Raw genomic sequence first — 20,361 nt, 5'->3', positions numbered from 1 at the left:
CACTTTCTTTTCCTTTTTATTTATTAACATGTTTTACAGTGTACCTGCTTGAGTGAGAATGCTGTGTCAAATTTAGCAGTGCGGGGATCTGCACGCAGTTTCATTTCCTGGAGATGATTGATGGCTCAGACTGTGTGTGTGTGTGTGTGTGTGTGTTTGTGCGTGCGTGCGTGTGTATGTGCGCGTGTGTGTGTATGAAGGAGTTGTCATGGCGATAGGGATGTAAACAGCCCAGCGGTCTTGCCTCAAAGGAGCTGATGTGACTGAGTCAGCACACACACACGTTTCTACTGATGAAAACAAATGGGAGTTGTCTCATCTAGATTGATGTCGGCTTTAGGGTTCACAGTCACTTCACACATGCGCGCATACACACTCACGCACACTTCATTGACAAATCACCATTATGATTTTATTTCTGCACTCAGCTCAGCTCATATTTCGAGAGGCATGATTTCAGGAGCCACCGATGTAAAAAGAGCAGGACACACAGAGAAGGAGAGTCAGAAACATTAAAATATATGCAAGTCTGCTCAGATATGTAACCTTTAACCCTCCTGATCGCCTAAACCCTAGCCATTAATCGTCATCAAACACACACACAATATACACGCATTCAAACATACTCCTTGTTAATGGCTCCAGTATATCATGAGACTGAAGTTCATGAGCCGTTTTCCAGTCCTTTACTGAATTGTCAGGGGATCATTTACATTATTTATACAGGCTTCTGTACTCTATGGTACAACCCAGACGTCATATGGCTTTACTAAGGTTGTTTACATCTTTATAAATTCTCTTAGTGTGTGTGTGTGTGAGTGAGTGTGAGAGAGAGAGAGAGAGAGAGAGAGAGAGAGAGAGAGAGAGAGAGAGAGAGAGAGAGAGATGGAACAAGCCATTCAACACAAGCACTCTATTTTAATTAGACGGAAAGTGACTGCTTACCCACACCATACATTTGGGGTTTCTTTAAGGCACTGAGGAGATCATGACACACAGCAGGTTATTCAGAAATTAGCATTACCTCCCAGGCCAAAAAAAGAGAATTTTCAAGTATTTCTAAAAAAAAATATATATATATATATATATATATATATATATATATATATATATATATATATATATATATATATATATATATAAAATAAAAATATATAAAATAAAATAATAAAATAAAATAAAATAAAGTAACATTATGTTGATGTATAAAAAAAAGGGATAAATGGCATGATTGGCATAAAGATTCCAGCCTCTATAGATAGAGGCTAACTGCTGTCACCTCAAAACAAACATTTTCATGTGAATGCATTAAAGAAGCTTCACATTTCTGTTCTACTTCCATAGTAAGTGTATTAATGGCTCTGCTGGACTGACTCTCACTTTAAACTCAAAATCATGTGTTGATTTGAGTGATGCAAACAGGAATGAGGGAATATTCTCTGAATATTACTATCGTGTGTCAATATATGTGACATATTGTGTGTCAAAAAACTATCATGTGTCAATTAGTTGGATCCTTGCCTGTTATCCTATCTGTAAGATTTGCAGCTGCAGAGATATGGTTGGTCTTGAGCACTTAAGAGAGAGATCATTATATATGAGTGAAGCAGATGTGGGAGTGTGTTTGTGTTCATGGAAGGCAGGTGGGCTAAAACACTCTGAAACACTAAGCCACTTCATTCTGAGATGAACAAGAACATCTTTCATCCATTGTCCCTTTTCTTTCTACAGTATGTTTTGTGCACGATGCAGGCACAGTTCTAGCGCTCTCAGATCAAATTGTAATAATGGCAAAAGGGATTTCGCTGACCCAGAGAACAAACACAAAATCCATGCATTAACACTAGTAATCATGCATGATCTTGCAATTCAGCCTCATAATTTGCAGTCATGGCATTCTGCTTTCATGCCTGCAACATGCACATGATGGCATTTGATTTATGACCTCAGCTTGCATATGCAACATTTTGTAGCCATCCATCCACAACCTAACTGCTTTAATTTGCTGTTTCAAGATACAGCTGCCCATAATAACCACTGACAGGGCTGGACTGGGACTAAAAATCGGCCCGGGCATTTTGGCCCAGACTTGCCCACTACATATAATCATAAACACAACCGATCTTTCAACGCCCCTGAATATACTAACTCCTATTAAAACGACTAATGCCATGTAGCCTAATGAGTGAGTAGGAAAGAGTAAGAGTTAATGGATGAAATAACTACTAATTGTAAAATACAATCGAACTACTCCACAATGATGAATCCTAAAACAAACTATAAGCTGCATTGGCATAGCAATACCAGTGTTTGACAAAGGATTTTTGGTAAATCTGTGGTGGGTGGACTTCCGTCCCTTTAGGGGGGTTCGGGGGAGCCCCCCGTAAGAAAAATGTGTGCTTTTTAATGTTAATTCATCAATCTGGTGCACTTTGAGAGTTAAAAATTAAGAGCTCCAACGCAAAATCAGTGTGCAAATTGAACAAAGAAAAACTCAAAACTCTTTTAGCTGTGATCTGTCTGCATTACACTACTACACAATAATAGTTATAATATTAATTCCATTACAGTATAGCCATATATTGTAAAACAAATGCACTGAAAAATTACTAATAAAAAAAAAAACGAATTTCCATGCTTGAAAGAGATAAAGACATGATCTTTTATTTTGGCGGAAAACATGGTTTACAAAAGCGTCTCATTACACTTCTAGTAAAATGCGTAATCATCAACTATGCAGATGTGTAAATAATGCGTAACTGGGTAATGGGTTCCTACACTCATAGCGTAAGTGTTCTGAAAGTAGCCTAGTTCTGCTTGCCACAGTTCTCTACACTCACTCATTCTCTCCTGATCCTCCTCAATATCCTCATCAGACACTTGAAGGGCCTGTTTCTTTTTTTCACGCTATTTCTCTGCACATTCCTTGCGTTTCTTCTCCATTTCTGGCTATTTAGACAGATACACACTGACACTGCACGCTCGCTCAGAGCCCAAAGGAAGAGGAATTTAAAGATGTGATTGGACCAGCCCAGTGCCAATCAACAAAAGAACCAATGGGCCCCTGATCTACGTGTTTCATGGGCCGGTCTGTTAAAAAAAACAAAAAACCTACGCTGACACAAAGATCCCAGCGCCGCCAATAAGCAAAACTAAACGAATGGGCTGCCGATGTAAGAGTATTATCGGCCGTTTACACAAAAATTCTTTTTTTAATTCTTTTTTTAAAAGAATGATCTGTATCGGCCCAAAAAGCACGTCGGCCCACCGGGCAAATGCCCGGTATTCCCGATGGCCAGTCCAGCCCTGACCACTGATCAAGGAACAGTTTCAGATAGTCAAATCAAAACTTTAGCTATATCAGTGAAATGCACAAAGCTATAGTTCCTTCAGAAAACTTCATACATGCTTGCTGATTATTGTCATGTATTTGAAAGAAGTCTCTTCTGCTCACCAAGGCTACATTTATTTGATCTAACATACAAAGAAATATTGTGAAATATAAAAGAAAAAAAATGTATATAACCCTTTTCTATCTTAATACATTTTAAAATGTAATTTATTCCTGTATAATTGAATATGCTAATTTGGTGCTCAAGAAACATTGCTTAACAGTTGTACAGCTTAATACATTTCTGGAAATCACGTTGAATAGAAAGTTCCAAAAATGAATCCTTGGTGAATAAAAGTGATAAACTAAAACATTTTTTTTTTTTAAACACTGACCCCAAACTTTTGACAGGTGAATAAGCAGATAAAATATTGTGGTGTGTGTAATGTATGATAGTATAGTATAGTATAGTATAGTATAGTATAGTATAGTATAGTATAGTATAGTATATAATTCATGGATTAAATATAAATAATAATTATAATAACAACAACATTTAAGTTACAGTATCATTAAAAAATGAGTTCAAATACCCAACCCACACAGAAAAAAAAACTGTGTTCATGTATTCAGACTTATTGTTGGCAACATTTCTATGTGCTTTATACTGATAATTTTGTAATAGAAATATGCACTATACTGGACTAGTGTTATACTGGCACTAGATAATTTCTCTAATTTCAGAAGCACCCGAGTTTGTCGTTGCCTGTTGCCTGGTATGATGCTATAAGAAAAACTGTATCTTCAATGATAAACAAAATACTGTGACTTTATCCTATAAAATAGTCTATGAAGCATGTTCACAAAATTTAAAAGAAAAGCTAAAAACAGGGGGTTATAGTTTGGGTTATAATGTAGTAATACAATTTAGCTTAAGCACAAAAGAAACTGCTGTGCAGAGAGATAAATATATGTGTGTGCAGGATTCTGTCTAGTAGAGTTCACAGAGATCTGCCTTTGTGCTCTAAATCCTCGGCAAAAGTTGGAGGAATGCAGAATCAACGTGATCCTCTCAGACTGATTGTGCCCAGTGTGTTTGATCCAGAGACAACTGCTGTGCCCTCTGTCCCCGTGTACCAGCTGCTGCCCACCTACCAAGATGAGCTGTTCAATGAGCCTTTGAAGAGATAGTTCATCCAAAAAAGAAGATTTTGTCCTCGTTTACCCGTCCTCGTTTTGTTCCAACCCCCTTATGATTTAAGCATTTAACATTTTAAATGAAACACAACTGGAGATAAGACAACTTAGGCAGAATCCCAGCACTCTTGTTCTTACAAGGATGGTGATGTATATTGTTACACAAAGTACCATTAAAGTATTCTGAGCATATGACTATGCTAAAGGCATATGCTAGCTTTGAAATCCATTAGTAATACTTAATTAGATTATTTTTTTCTTTATATATGCTTTATATGATATAGGCAACAGTGAAAAGTCACAGAAGATATACTGTGTAATTCTAGAGGTTTTTTTTTTTTTTTTTACAATATTAAGTAAACATTCCTGCACTGTTTTAAGGCATACATTGGACTGAACTCTAGCATCCAGACCTGTTGATGAAAAAGTCTGGACGTGAAAATAAACTTAAGACAGTAATGTCCTTTATCTGGAGAATGAAGGCCTGGTCTGTGTTTTTGGCACTGGTCAACCCATAAAAGTGGACAGGATACTTCCCCCTCCAAACCGACTCCATGTGTTTGTTGGTGTGGAGCCTCAAACCACAGAACAACAGGGGAACAGTCCAGAGATATACCATAATCCGGCCCACAAATCATCTGTGTGTGTTTGGAGTAGAAACCACCCTGCCATATATCCACACTAACAATGTGCATGTACGGAGCAAACGATGGTGACAGATTAATCGATACAGACCGGCAGATATAATAAGACATCTATCATTTCTCTCTCTCTTTCTCTCTCTGTCTGCTTAAATATGCTCCTTATAACAGACAGATGAATGGGATCTACGACTCTATAATGAAATAAATATGGCATTGTTGGGAAAATCTATATGTACTAATACATCAATCAAAACATCAAACAAAATCAGACGAATCAAAGAAAAAGGCAAAATCTGAAAATCAGGTTCATCTGCTGCAAACTAGCAACTCTTATATAGTATGATTATAGTTCTTGATTCTTCTCTTTTAATGGTTCACAGTTGCCCTTTTCCACCAAAAGCATGCCGTACATGGAAATTTGGGTTCACTAAATAAATTCCAAAAAATTCCAAGCACTGAATACAGGAACATCACTGTCTCATAAAATAAAAAGAGAACACAAATATGGGTGTCTTGAATGGATCTTTCCACCAACTGAAGCCCATGTCGGTATGTGGATCGTCAGTATATATATGGAATCTCTGATGGTTTTCCTTCACTGCCCCATTTCAAATTCACCCACCCGATCGCGCCTGTCTGCACGGAACTCTGGCGTTCCTTATGAAATGAAAACACTTATTATTCTGTTTATGACAAAGCTAACTGATCGAAACGAAACGTTTGCCATACAGAGCAGTCGTAAAACAATAAAATGCATTAATTTTCACCAGATGACTTGGACTCGCTCTAACTGGAAATAATCATCATAGAGTGATCGGAATGTTTTGTAGATAGGTGCATCTGCATAGAAAAATTAATCTTACTTTTTTTGTGAGCTGAACTATTTGGGAAAAACAAATGTCTCTTGTCACAAAGTTTCAATATTGAACCATTTTAACAAGCCATTCAATAGGCTATGACTATTAAATAATTATGATTTTTTATTGTTATGACTATCCAAAATATTAAACAAAATAAGAAATATATTGTATTAATGATACTGTCAAATACAAATGAATATTTAATAAAAAAGGTATAACTAATTTTATAGTAAAACTGTAAAATTATAATACTAATATTTACAATTAATTTCCTCTTTCTTTAAAGATTTTATTTTGGTGGTTTTGTAGCACAGTAAATGAACCGAGCTGCACTAAAATGATAAAAACCCTGGTATTATTAGCTGCACACATAGAATATAGTGGCATTCTTCACTCTGAAACTGCAGCACATTTAATTAAATAAATTTGATAATCGCACTAATCCATATCGCAATATCAATTTTATTTCAAAATATTGTTCAGCCTTATTTCAACAGGTCGAAATTCCCAGACCATATAGGCAGACCACACAGGAAATTAAAACTTTGCACCAAAGATAACCTTCCAGCTTTCTTCTCCTCCAAACAATTAGTTTAAAAAAAAATGGCCTGATCATATCCCAGTCCTGTACAAACAATTTCATATTACGCTGCTTAATCCTACGAATTAACAGCACATCCATTGACCAAGGTGCATACACACATGACACGGCAAGGTAATCCAACTGTCTCTATCACTTTCTACTACAATGGGATTTAACCTCCATAGACATCTTCTTTTTTTGCACGTTTTGTAAGTTCATGACCTTCATCAGCCCTATAGGATGCGGAGTAGATGGAGGGATTTACAGTAGACGTGAAAGTGCTGGTCTATATATAGCAGTGGCCCATATGGCATACAGATTGCTGCTGCCAGCTGGACCCAAAGGGTGAGGAGAGAGAAATGTGGCACTACAACGTTTGATGTGGGAAACGAGGGTGGACAGTGAGGGAATACTCTGGCTAATGAAATGAGAGAGAGGGAGAGAGAGAGAGAGAGAGACAGAGAGAGAGAGAGAGAGAGAGAGAGAGAGAGAGAGAGAGAGAGAGAGAGAGAGAGAGAGAGAGAGAGAGAGAGAGAGAGAGAGAGAGAGAGAGAGCAATGCCAATATAGCACATTCATTTGGATTGACTACAATATTAAGAGGTTGAGGGTACAGTCAAGTCTTCATTCTTGTAAAATAATACCAGAATCAAGCAGATATAATTAAACGCGCTGGCTGAACAAAAGAATGTGTGAAAGGAAAATGTGAAAGGGCGGTGTAATTAAATAGAGATGCTGCTAAGTAGTCAGCCATAAGTTTGACGTGGACAGAGCCAAAAAAAAATTCCAACTCGTCTCCCATGGGCAAATCGTCACTATAAGCCCAGACTCACCCGGAGAAGGGCATGATCCAATATGTGCTGAGAGACTCAAGGTCAATATTCATGCTGCCAATTGAAACTTCAAAACCAAATTGAAGTTGTGTGAAATGCTGTGTGTGTAAACAGAGGATGGGGTGTATTAAAACTTGATCTGAAGGACCAAGGTCAAGTTGAAGTGAACTTGACCTGTCAGACCACATAACATGACCATTCTGGACACTGCTGCATACGTGTCACTCACAGAAGAGGCAGAATTATGACAGACAGCATGAATTAAACTCAAGAAACATCAGAGACAATAGCAGAGACAATTACTCGAAAGTGAACATTCTGTCTTCTGCGGATGACTAGAGGTGATTTGCAGGATATTCAGGTTGCTTGATTCCATATGATGGTAGTGAATAGTGCCAATTTTATTTCAGTGAATATTTAAATAAATTTAAGCCTGTTACACAGACATTTGAGAGAGAGAGAGAGAGAGAGAGAGAGAGAGAGAGAGAGAGAGAGAGAGAGAGAGAGTGTGTGTGTGTGTGTGTGTGTGTGTGTGTTTTGGCAATGTATAGCAAAACCCAACTGAGCAGGACCTGACTTTGACAAGTGTTACCCATTAAAGTTAGTTACTATGAAATATCCTACAATTACACATAATTAACGCCTTTGGTCAGGGGAGAGGTGTGCTTGGGTTACTTTTTTTGTCAGATTTGATGTTTCCAAGCAGAACAGCGGTTGGTTGATTCAGTGTTTGACGAGTTTAAAGCACAGAACGTCCTGGTTGCGTATGCAACCCACCGTTCCCTGAAGGAGGGAACGGAGGACGTAGTCGCTGTCGACTGAATTGGGATCTCGCTAGAGAGCCTGTCTTCTTCGAGTACTATTGAACGAGCCAATGTAATTGGCGTGCGTGATTCGCATCACACACTCCGCCCCCGCGGCGCGGGTATAAATACGGAAGTGGATGCACGCACTAGTTGCTTTTCGCTGAGAAGCCGAGAGTAACCCGGGGTCAGCGGTGGTCCAGCGGTAGTGGCAAGGGGACTACGTCCTCCGTTCCATCCTTCAGGGAACGGTGGGTTGCATACGCAACCAGGACGTTCCCTTTCACTCGAGAACGTCAGACGTAGTCGACGGTCGACTGAATTGGGATCACCCATTGAACACGCCACTAACGCTGCCACCTTCCAGTGCCTAAACCAAAGCCTCCTGATGCCCCCGCAAACTTAAGGCGGGGAAGGACAGGGCTTAGGCCAGGGAAGTCACTGCTGTTCCTACAGGACCACTGGAAAAGCGTTCCCCGTACGTTGGAAGGAAGGGACGCTGCGGAAGCCACATCCAACCCAGAGGGAGGTAATGTGGAGAATACACATATGAACTGGGCGGAAACCGGGCAGTCTAACATATGGAATGTCACTGGGGTGGCTCCAGCCTAAGACGGGGGGAGACACACCGGACAGTGACGGCAGAGAGACTCTGCCGAGGGAAGACACGGGCTCACCGCAGGGAGCCGTATCGTGGAAGAATACACATATGGGGTCACCGAAGGGACCGCAACATATGGACCCAGCCTAACACAGGTTCCACACTGCTTACGAGTGGTAGGCCTAACACCAGACGTTCCGCACGTCCGACGTCGGAGGGGTTGAATTTTAAGGGAACTCAACTGGAGTAGAAAGGTGCACGTATCCAGTACATAGGAGGGGAATGGCGCAGCAAGCCGACACTTGAACCGGGCTCACGGTGAAACTGGCTTCATGAGAAGGGAGCCCACGTGAGGCAGCGGTTCAACTAGGTGTCGTCCAGCCCCCAACTCTAGAATCTGTTTTAGCAAAGCATATCGACAACGCCCAGGCGGAGCACTTTACACTCATCATAGAGGAGCTCAACACCTAAGTGGACATGTTGCATCTCGGACCTTTGCCGAAATGAAGGCAAGCACTAAGTGCAACTTTGCATGGAAACAGCCTTCCCTCTCTGCTGAATTCCAACAGATATTTGAAGAGCTGGTCTGAGGTCTATGACTTGCATTCTGTACGCGTCCAAGCGAACGGACAGAGAAGCTAGGGCTGGATCTGCCTCCTCCAGGGCAGCGCTTGCAGGCTCACCACCTGCTCCTATTACGGGAGAGGTAGGAACCTTGGGCACAATCCGAGCCAGGGTCTCAGCTTGTGAGAGTTAGCCGGCCCAGACTCCAGGCACAATACGTTGACCGAAAGCGAGCAAGTCCCTACCCTCTAGTAGAGACCACGCGAGCAGGAGAACTGATATAACAGAATTTTTAACTCACTGCCTGCAGTGGCTCAGGGGCGGTCTCTGCAGTGATCACATGTTCTTGTGATAGCCACCTGAACCTCCGCGTTCAGATGTAAGACCGCCCGGAATCTCCGGGGGAAGAACGCGTGTGCCATCGTGCCCCGTCCCCGAAAGAGTTTTCAGGGGAAGTCAGGACTGGCACGTAGGTGCAAGCGACGGCCGCAAAAGACAGGAGCATTGCTCAACACAACATGTGAAGATCACTGGGCTTCAGGAGCATTTTCTGCTCAGCACTTGGGTGTGACAAGTTCACTGAGCTTCAGGAGCATTCCTGCTCAACACCTGAGTGTGATAAACTCACCGAGCTTCCGGAGCATTTCTGCTCAACACTTGAGTGCGAAGAACTTCACTGAACGACAGGAGCATTTCTGCTCAGCACTTGAGTGTGACAAGTTCACTGAGCTTCAGGAGCATTACTGCTCAACACCTGAGTGTGATAAACTCACTGAGCTGCAGGAGCATTTCTGCTCAACACTTGAGTGCGAAGAACTTCAATGAGCACCAGGAGCATTTCTGCTCAGCACTGCGCGTGACGAATTCACTGAGCTACCTGTGATGAACTCACAGAGCTACAGGAGCATTGCTGCTCAACACCTGAGTGCGATGAACTTCACTGAGTTTCAGGAGCAATTCTGCTCAACATGAAGAGTGATGATTTCACTGACTTGAGCAGGCGCAAGGCGACCATGAGTCGCAGTCACTTTTAGAAGGCTCAATGGGGTTAAACGCATTTCTGCGGGCCCATGGAGCAGCTGAGACCCAGTGTTTGTCCAAGGGTAGTCCGCTCGGTTTACCCAAACACTGGCGGAAAAATAAAACCGGGGGGGCAACTGAGCGGCCCCGGAATGGTCATGACCCAGCCGGACCCAGGGGATGGAGTCTCCACTTGCCCTGGCTATAACTGTCGTGAGGCTCGATGGCGGCACGATTGAGTAAGCGGGAGGAGTGGAACAAGGCGCCCTCAGAAGCGTCTGACTCCAAGGAGGAGGTGACGGGTGAGTTTGTGACATGCAGGGGAAGCTTGCGCAACGGTCGCAATGTCTAACAACTCGAGGCACGAATGCCCGTGTAGTCGGGGGTCGCCCAGGCCCCCGTTAAAACACTCCCTTTGTACATGGCCCCTCTGTTGAAGAGGGTTTGGCAGCAGACCGGGATGAACTATAGTCACACAGGGTGAGCTGCTCTGCCACGGTCACCTCGGGACTCGATCGTGAAGCTAGCGCTGAAGCGGTCACATATGGAGGAAGCCAAAGGCTGCGACTACCATATACCCCAGGAGCCTCTGAAAGTTCTTTCAGTGGGACCCTTTCTCACTTCAACACCAGCTGAACACATTCTCATTGGAGAGACATGTTGGACCGAGTACCTCTCCAAAACTAAGAAAGAGATACTCAGCCCGTGGGCGAGACTACTCTCTTCCAGTTGACCTGACGACCCAACGGGCTCTGGAGCACTCGAGGGGAAGGACACTGTACTGATACTCCACCCTTAGACGCAACACACAGGATGGCCTGCGGTGCGGGAGGTAGAGATCTGAAGCACATGTCTTTCAGGTCAAAGCTGCAGACCAATCTTGGGCCAAGATGGTCACGACCCACCCCCTAGTAGCACGAAGAACGAGTTTACAACTGGCCTTCGTACCGGCTGGAGGAGCGGCTATATCAAATCCTTCGCCAGCAGGATAAGATAAGCACGCACAAGTCAGGAGCACTGCTCAACACTCGGTGTGATGAATATCACTGAATTTTCAGGAGCAAGTCTGCTCAACACCTAATGTGATGACTATCACTGACTTGAGCGGGGTAGCCGAGCCTGAGGTGGGGCAGCAAAGTAGAGAGAGTGGTGTTAGTGTGCTGTGCAACACTTACCTGTCTCCACAAGCGGCAGGGGGCGCGTGAGAAGGCGGATGACCGGGTCCTCGAACGCACCAAGCTGCCTGCTGGCGACCAAGGGGGAGCTGAGGGGTGTAAGGCTATACAGGGTCACACCCGCCAGACTGGCCCTCTTGGGACCCAGGAACAGATGAAATTGCTCTCTCTTTGAAGTGTGGGTACCGCTTGCTCCGCTTTTTTTTTTTTTTTTTTTTTAAGGAGCCAGCGGCGGAACAGACACACACACAAACAAAGGCTCCACCCGGCCCTCACCCGGGGGGAGGGAGTGATCGTGCCACTCCAAGAGCATCTCATCCATTCCTGGGCGGCCCGCTCCGGAATGCTTTCGCTGTCGCTTGCCACCTGGCTTGGCAGCGCCTGGAGCGGGCTGGGCGTCTCTACTGCGGCCGGCTCCATGCTGAGGCCTGGGTGGAGGCTGCTGCGGAGGGCCAGCAGGAGCGGCGGCCGGAGAACGCCCACGGCGAAGAGCAGGCGGAGGAGCTGCCACCGGCGGCGGGTGGAGGCAGCAGCTGGCCACCGGGGCAGGATGTGCCAGATGACCTCCGTCTGCGCTTGAGCGGCAGAGAACTGTTTGATGCAGTTCTCCACCGCGTCGCCGACCAGCCCAACCTGGGAAATTGGGGAGACCAGGAACCGAACCTTGTCCGCATCCGCCATACCAACCAGGCTGAGCCAACGAAGGCGCTACTGGACCACCAAGGTGGACATCGCCAGACCGATCACGCACGCTACGACACCCGTACCCCGGAGGGTGAGGTCGGATGCAGTGCGGTGCTCACCTATGAGCGCACGGTCTGGATTACCCTCGTGCATGCCATGGGTGCCCTAGCCTGCAGCAACGCCATGGCACGCTAGAGGAAGGGGCTTGCCCACAGGCTTTGTAAGCTCTGCCCGTCGGAACAGACGAAACTCACAGGCCTTAGGGGGGAGACGAGGATCCCCCCAAAAGGCAGCGGCCGCCGGACACAGGTGCACCTGTGTCGACAGACCGCTCCAATGGAGGGACACCTCGCAACCCTTCACCGTTCCTCCATCAAGGGTAATGAGGGGGAAAAGCTATTCAGGCCGTTTCTGGCAGAGAAAGATGCTGTTCACCACCTGATAAGCTCTCCATGCATTTCGGGAAAGAAAGGCACTGGGGCGGCGAATTGAGAACCAGCGCAGCCCGCCCCAAGATACCAAACTCCAGATTCCAACCGAGACTGAACGGGACACGGTGGAGGTTCCACTCGAGCCCGGCAGCCTCGGCGGCCCGTTTCAGCATAGCTGATAATTCTGGATCCGGCTCGGGCAACATTGAACTCCCGGAGGGAGACAATGCAGCCGAGTCATCATCTCTAGAAGTCAGCTCACCCTCCGATGCTGCAATCGGCGTCCTGTCCTCCAGGGGAGACCGAGTGAAACCGCTGGCCCACCCATTACAGATGGACCAGCAGACAACACAGGAGGCTCCAGTGGTTGCAGTGGAAGGGAGGAGTGAGGAGCCCACAGGGAATGGTTACCGGGCGGGACATCCAACACTATCCTCCGGTCACCCATCCCACACAGCACCCGAGGGTGGGGCATGGTAATGGGGACTCGCTCTCCGCGAACGAAGGCGAGTCTCGCCCTCAACACTGCGACAGTCATGTTCCCACAGTGAAAACATGAGCTGTCCACAAAAGCTGTCTCAGCGTGCTGTAAGCCAAACACGTGACACAACAGTTGTGACCATCAGAGAGAGACAGGGAACGACCGCACCCAGAAACGCACGGGCGGAATGACATCTTGAAAAAGACGCAAACGCACCCGTGTTGCTCTTTCAGAAAATAGGACCGTCACCAGTGCCGGAGCACACAGGGGAATGACCGCGGCAACACTGAACAGAGAACTGAAACAGTGAAGCACTCACTTTTCCGCCCTCTAACCAGCCATCAACACACACAAACATTTAGAAATGTGTTGCTGTTAAAACAGCAGTTGAGAGTTCAAAGCTCGCGATCACCGCTGCACTCGCGCTGTAGAACACCAGCACTGGGAGAGTCTTCCTGAAGAACACCGACACACTCGCTCGTTGTAGACAACAGCACTCTCAGAGACATCAAACGATCGGCTCCGAAGCGAAAGGCAACTAGTGCGTGCATCCACTTCCGTATTTATACCCGCGCCGCGGGGGCGGAGTGTGTGATGCGAATCACGCACGCCAATTACATTGGCTCGTTCAATAGTACTCGAAGAAGACAGGCTCTCTAGCGAGATCCCAATTCAGTCGACCGTCGACTACGTCTGACATTCTCGACTGAAAGGGAACTCACAGCATTGCTTGCAGTTTTTTTTTTTTTTTTACTTAGATGGCCTCTCAGACAGTCTACTGGCCCTTAGCTTTCAGTTCCTTAAATTACAGTGTGACAGCACCAGTGGGGAGTTCTTTAAGACTGCAAGGGAAGCTCGGCTTCCTCTATAATGTAAAAAAATGAATGGTCAAATATGTACTATTGTGTTAACATTTTATTGACTAAAAATGCATTATATAGCTACACTGTAACTCTTTACTGCAAATTTACAGGTAAATTACTACAGTATTGTACTGTATTTCCATAATACAGTATTAGGCTGTATCTTTTACAGAACAGCTGTAAATATACAGCACATTTCTGTATTCATCCTGATAAATTCGTAATACAGTATCATACTGTAAAGCCATTGCATTGTGGGATTGATTTTTTTTCGCGCCTAATTCAAATCAAACGTGACGCGAACAGACAGTACAGGCAAACTTGATTTGTCACCGTGACTTGACTGCACAGAATAATCATTCCTGTTATCAAGATTAACTGTCTATTAATTTGTGAGCATTTTTTAAACTTTTGTGAGCTTCTGTTCTTGTTTCAAACATTAGTTGCCTGTGACGCAGCAGAAAATGGAGGACGTTAACGTTATATGACCAATAGTGAGCCTACGTGTGACGTAGCACTACGCTATCACACTACGCTAACTCACTCGAGGCCCACAGAGAAGGAAATGCATAGTTGAAATAAAGTCGTTATTTTTGTTTGTTTTTGCGCTCAAAAAGTATTCTCGTCGCTTGATAAACTTAAGATTGAGCAACTGTAGTCACTTGGACTATTTTTACAATGTCTTTAACAACTTTTCAGGGCTGGCAAGTTTCAATCCCTTAGAAGCCTATGGAGGAGTGATCCAGCTCTCAGATTTAATCAAAAATATCTTAATTCGTGTTCCGAAGATGAACGAAGGTCTTACGAGGTTGAACAACATGAGGGAAGGTAATTACTGACAGAATTTTCATTTGTGGGCGAACTATCCCTTTAAGCCAGGTCTAGGCCTTAATACAAATAGGGCATTTAAGCAGCTTTTATAAAAATGTCTCATAAAAAAAAAAAAACATTGCTGGTGTGCATCTTGAGACAAAACAGTGACAGTCACATATTTTAAGTTATGTCAGTGCAAGTTGTTTTCAGTTAAAAGATTAGTGAAAATTCTGTCATTAATTACTCACCCTCATGTCGTTCCAAACCCGTAAGTCCTTCATTCAACTTCAGAATACAAATTAAGATGTTTTTGATGAAATCTGAGAGGTTTCTGTCCCACAGCAATTTCATTGCAAGGGCCAGAAAGGTAGTAAAAACATCGTTAAAATAGTCTTCACTTCCACTTCATTCTCTTAACGCTGTTGACGTAGTGTAAACAGTGTCAAGTCACTTTCATTTATAAAGCGCTTTTAACAATATAGATTGTTTTAAAGCAGCTTTACAGTGATAATAGGAAATTAAAGTAACAGAGATTGTTTTGGCTTTACAGCAGATCTAGAATAAAGTTATTGTCCAGCTAACACTAGTTTTGATTGATTGATTCACTTCCGTTACAAAGATCATTAGTTATTAACTTAGGGGCCGCTAACACGACACTGTTCTAACAGAAAACACTTAACGCGCTCCGGCCCGCTCATCCGCACAAAACAGTGTCTGGTGGCTGCAGAACGCAAACCCTGAAATGGGTTCCAAGGTGCAAGCTTTGAAAAAAAGCTAGTGCAGCGCTTCTGGTTTCTATGTCAGAATGTAGGCTCATTATTGGCCGACGCTGGTCATGTTTGTGATGACCCAGGAGTTAGCCAATAGCGAGCCTACGTTCTGACTTAGAACCCAGAAGCTCTGCACTGTTTACACTGTCAACAGCTTAGGAGAATGACATGGAAGAGCAGAGATTGTTGAATAATGTTGTTATTTTGGGGTTTTTTTGTGCACAAGTATTCTCATCGCTTCATAATATTAAGGTTGAACCACTGTAGTTACATGGACTATTTAACAATGTTTTTACTACCTTTCTGGGCTTTGACAGTTGCAAAGACGTTGCTGTCAATGGAGGGACAGAAACCTCTCAGATTTCATCAAAAATATCTTTATTTGTGTTCTGAAAATGAACGAAGGTCTTATGGGTTTGGAACGACACGAGGGTGAGTAATTAATGACATAATTTTAATATTTGGATTAGCTATTTCTTTGAGCCAGCTCAAACATGCATTTTAGTCTGGTAAATGTCATGTTTAACATTATCATGTAGTCATGTATGCAATAAACACATTGCAAGGACTCTCTCTCTCTCTCTCTCTCTCTCTCTCTCTCTCTCTCTATCTATCTATCTATCTATCTATCTATCTATCTATCTATCTATCTATCTATCTCTCTCTCTCTCTCTCAAAATATACACAGTCACCCCATAATTTTTCATTGTCTTTTTTTTATTTTCTGCCTTTTAGATGCTTTCTTGTCATCAATCCTGAACGTGGATCAAAAACAAAGAAAGGACAAGTATAACTTCTGCGAAAACTGGCCAAGTTGGGCAAAAAAAAGAACACCACTGCCCAAGGTTATTTTCGTAAACGAAAACTGAAACTAAGACTAAAACTATTGGTCAAAAAACATTTTCGTAAACTGAAATAAAATTAAAAATTCATAATAAATGAAAAACTAAAACTAAACGAAACTAACAACAGGTACTGAAAAACTAACTGAAATAAAATAATAATTAGCAAAAATAAATAACAGTTTTCGTTATTAAGCTCTTTACTTTGGCGGAAAATCTGACCTGTGGCTGATATCATACGCATGAAGTTTCTGAGGCGATTAACCGTTGTCCTGCTGTGACGCGCTCAATGAAGGACCTTAACGTAGAACACATGGATAGTGCTAAGCGCTGTTCATAAAGGATGCGTCTGTTGCAGTGGAATGGGAAATAACACAAGGTAATAGAGGCAAGTTGGACTTCTTTTAACTTGAGCGCAGCATTTTTAGAATGCCGTTTCATTTGCGAGACGCGGGTGCGACAGCAAAACAAATTCGTCAAGCACAAAAAACCTTTAATGTTCTAGGCTACTATGTTTGAGATGTCATGTTTGCATGGAGGTTGACAGGCTGAAAGGTGCTGTTATTACCTTTGTTTTTATAAAACATTTACTGCTAATAATAGCCACGTGGAGACATTTCCCCGCAATGTATGGAATACCAGGACACACACACACACACACACACATACACACACACACACTCTGGTGCACTATCTTTGTGGGGACTCTTCATAGACGTAATGGTTTTTTTACTGCACAAACTTTTCTGTCTTCTTACACTAACCTGACCCCTAAACCTACACATCACACAACTTTCTGCATTTTTACATTTACAAAAAAAATAATTTTGTATGATTTATAGCCTTGTGTACCTCAATGTGGGTATCCACGGTTACACAAGTCCTCATTAGTCTGTGTGTATTCAGGTTTAATTCCCCACCAGGATAGAAAAACATATACACACTCACACACTGCATAGATACTTCATTATTTAATCACACTGGCTTCACAGCAGGTTGTGTTGGCTGTAGTCAGATGAATTGAGCTGGGGTTTTTTTTTATGTACCAGTGGTCACTCTGCCACATTTACAGCTGAAATAAAGTAAAATGGGCACGTTTAACAAGATTTCATCTTTAATATGAATTAGTTTGTCTGAATTTTTTCATATTTTTTTCTTCCATTTATTTGGTGCTTTGTTCAATCTCAAACCATTATTTTATTTTTATTATTAAGATGTCTTCTCAAGAGTTAACTGTAATCTGGGCAAACATTAAACTTTACTGAAATTAAGCGTCCCGCTTTGGTCTACACTGGAAGTGTTCTGTTTGCTCTGCTAAACTATAATTACTAAAACTAAAACTGAAACTAAATAAAATAAAAACTAAATAGAAATGTGTTTGCAAAATAAAAACTAAACTAAAACTAACAAAACCATTAATAAAACTAACTAAAACTAAACTGAAATTTAAAGCAAATTTGAAAACGATATTAAAATAAAAACTAATTTATAAAAGCAAACTATAATAACTTTGCCACTGCCTAGAGGTTTCCTCACTTCTTGCGAAAACATGTGGACTTTGAATGGGATTTTGGTTGGACTTTTATGGACTTCAAAACAGAAACAGCAATTCACTGCTATTATAAAGCTTGGAAGAGCCAGGACATTTTTCTAAATATAACTCTGATTGTATTCGTCTGAAAGAAAAATGTAATATACACCTAGGATGACTTGAGGGTTAGTAAAGCATGGGCTAATATTCATTTTTTGGGTGAACTATCCCTTTAATTAAATGCTTAGTGTTACCTGTTGTTTGTTCAGTGTTAAAAGTGTATTTTTTTTTTAAATCAACCAATATGTTCTCACAAGGCAATTTTCTTATCTTAGCTTTTAACCAAAATAAATGTTTTAAAACCCAGAGAATGTTGGTTGCTCTTTCCTTGTGACTACTCTTGTGTGACTTACTTTAAAGTATGATATTTTTAATTATGTAAGCAGTATTCCCTGTAAAAATACAATTTACTGCTGTAGACAAGTTTAATACTGTAAAAGTGTGTGGTATATACTGTATTTGGTAATTACAGTGGAGTACTGTAAATGCTGTTTACAGTACCAGTTCTGTAAAAATACAGTCAGTGGCTAGCAACCCAGCTGCCAGTATTTTACTGTAAATTTACAATACAATGTTTTACAGTACAATACTGTAAATGCTGTTTACAGTACCAGTTCTGTAAAAATACAGTATGTGGCTGGCAACCCAGCTGCCAGTATTTTACTGTAAATTTACAGTACAACGTTTTACAGTACAATACTGTAAATGCTGTTTACAGTACTAGTTCTGAAAAAATACAGAATGTGGCTGGCAACCCAGCTGCCAGTATTTTACTTTAAATTTACAGTGAAAAGTTTTACAGTGTACATATAGCAGATCGGCTGACTCGATTTCCCTCTCATTCATTCCCGGAGCGTCTCCCTGCATTTCCCTGTTGAAGCCCAGCTACATTGACTTCAATAGGGCTGCTTCAAACAGTTTTTTTCAGTGCTTCGAAACTAGACGGTAATTGGATAAATGCTGCGATTATGTCCCGGGGCTGGTCTCCGGGCTTCTGCGTGATGATTGGAGAGTCTGTCCAAAGACTGCTTCTCCTTTTGATATACAGCGATTTTGTACTATAAAAAGTCGCTGACGCTGAAGCTATTCGAGCTCTGTCCCATCGCGGATTTTGCAAGTGTAGTCGAAAGACAAACTACTGCAACCTATTTCTTGGTATTTGCTTGGTGAAACTGCTAGGCAAGTTTCATCATACATTCTACACAATTATACACTACAATCCTTGTTTCAGTTTAACCTAATTCCCACATTTCCATTTTGTCGAGTTTAATATCTTTGTTTTATATTGTTTGTTCATTCATTCAGTATCTATCTATCTATCTATCTATCTATATATATATATATATATATATATATATATATATATCAGTATATATCTATCTTTGAAAGACCAGCAGCCGCCACTGGACAGCACATATGATGCTGAGCTAGAAAACATCCCACACACTCACATGCTGAGAAGAGAGACAGACAGACAGACAGACAGACAGACAGACAGACAGACATAATTAAAGACAAATCCCATGAGCTCTTACTGTGATATAATCACATACACAGACGTTCACTGCATAATTGGGAGGTAATGCTCCATACAAACACAGCGATTCACTTTCTCTCATTCACAAGTTAATAACCCACAACAAATGTGTCTCCCTCTGTTTTTCTCTTTCTTTGCTATTATCACTTCCTCTCACAAACACAGTTACAGGACTAAGGCGCCTCCTCTAAAATCTACTGACCGAATCCTCTCCATTAGATCTCAGTGAGAAAAAAACAAACAAATGAGCCTGTTAAAGTTAATGAGATAATCTACTTCACCCATGTTTCAGGCAATATTTCACCTCCTGATGTGAAGAGCATCCTCTGACAGATATTATGTATTTTTAAATGAAATCACTGAAGCCTACATTCACAAAAAGAGTGGAATGACTAGTATTTGTTCTTCTGCCATGAGATGGTCTAAGTGTATTTGATGCAGTGCTGCATATTGAAGCAAGATTGTATAATAAACATTACAACAAACTACACAGATCAAATGCTGGGGTAAGATTTCAGTGAGGATGCATTAAATTGTAAAGTATAGTGGAAAATGCCTACATTAAAACAAATCTAATAAATGTAATTTCTTTCTCTTCATCAATAAATAATAATAATATTAATAATAATAAAGCCTCAAATAAGCATATTAGAATGATTTCTGAAAGATCATGTGACACTAAATGGATGCTGAAAATTCAGCTTTGAATAAATTAGATTATTAATCAAGTTTAAAAGTA

This window comes from Siphateles boraxobius, unplaced genomic scaffold, assembly GCF_051911475.1.
Source record: "Siphateles boraxobius isolate OS27281-9 unplaced genomic scaffold, OSU_SipBor_1 7, whole genome shotgun sequence".
NCBI lineage: Eukaryota > Metazoa > Chordata > Actinopteri > Cypriniformes > Leuciscidae > Siphateles > Siphateles boraxobius.
This window is presented reverse-complemented; position numbering follows the sequence as displayed.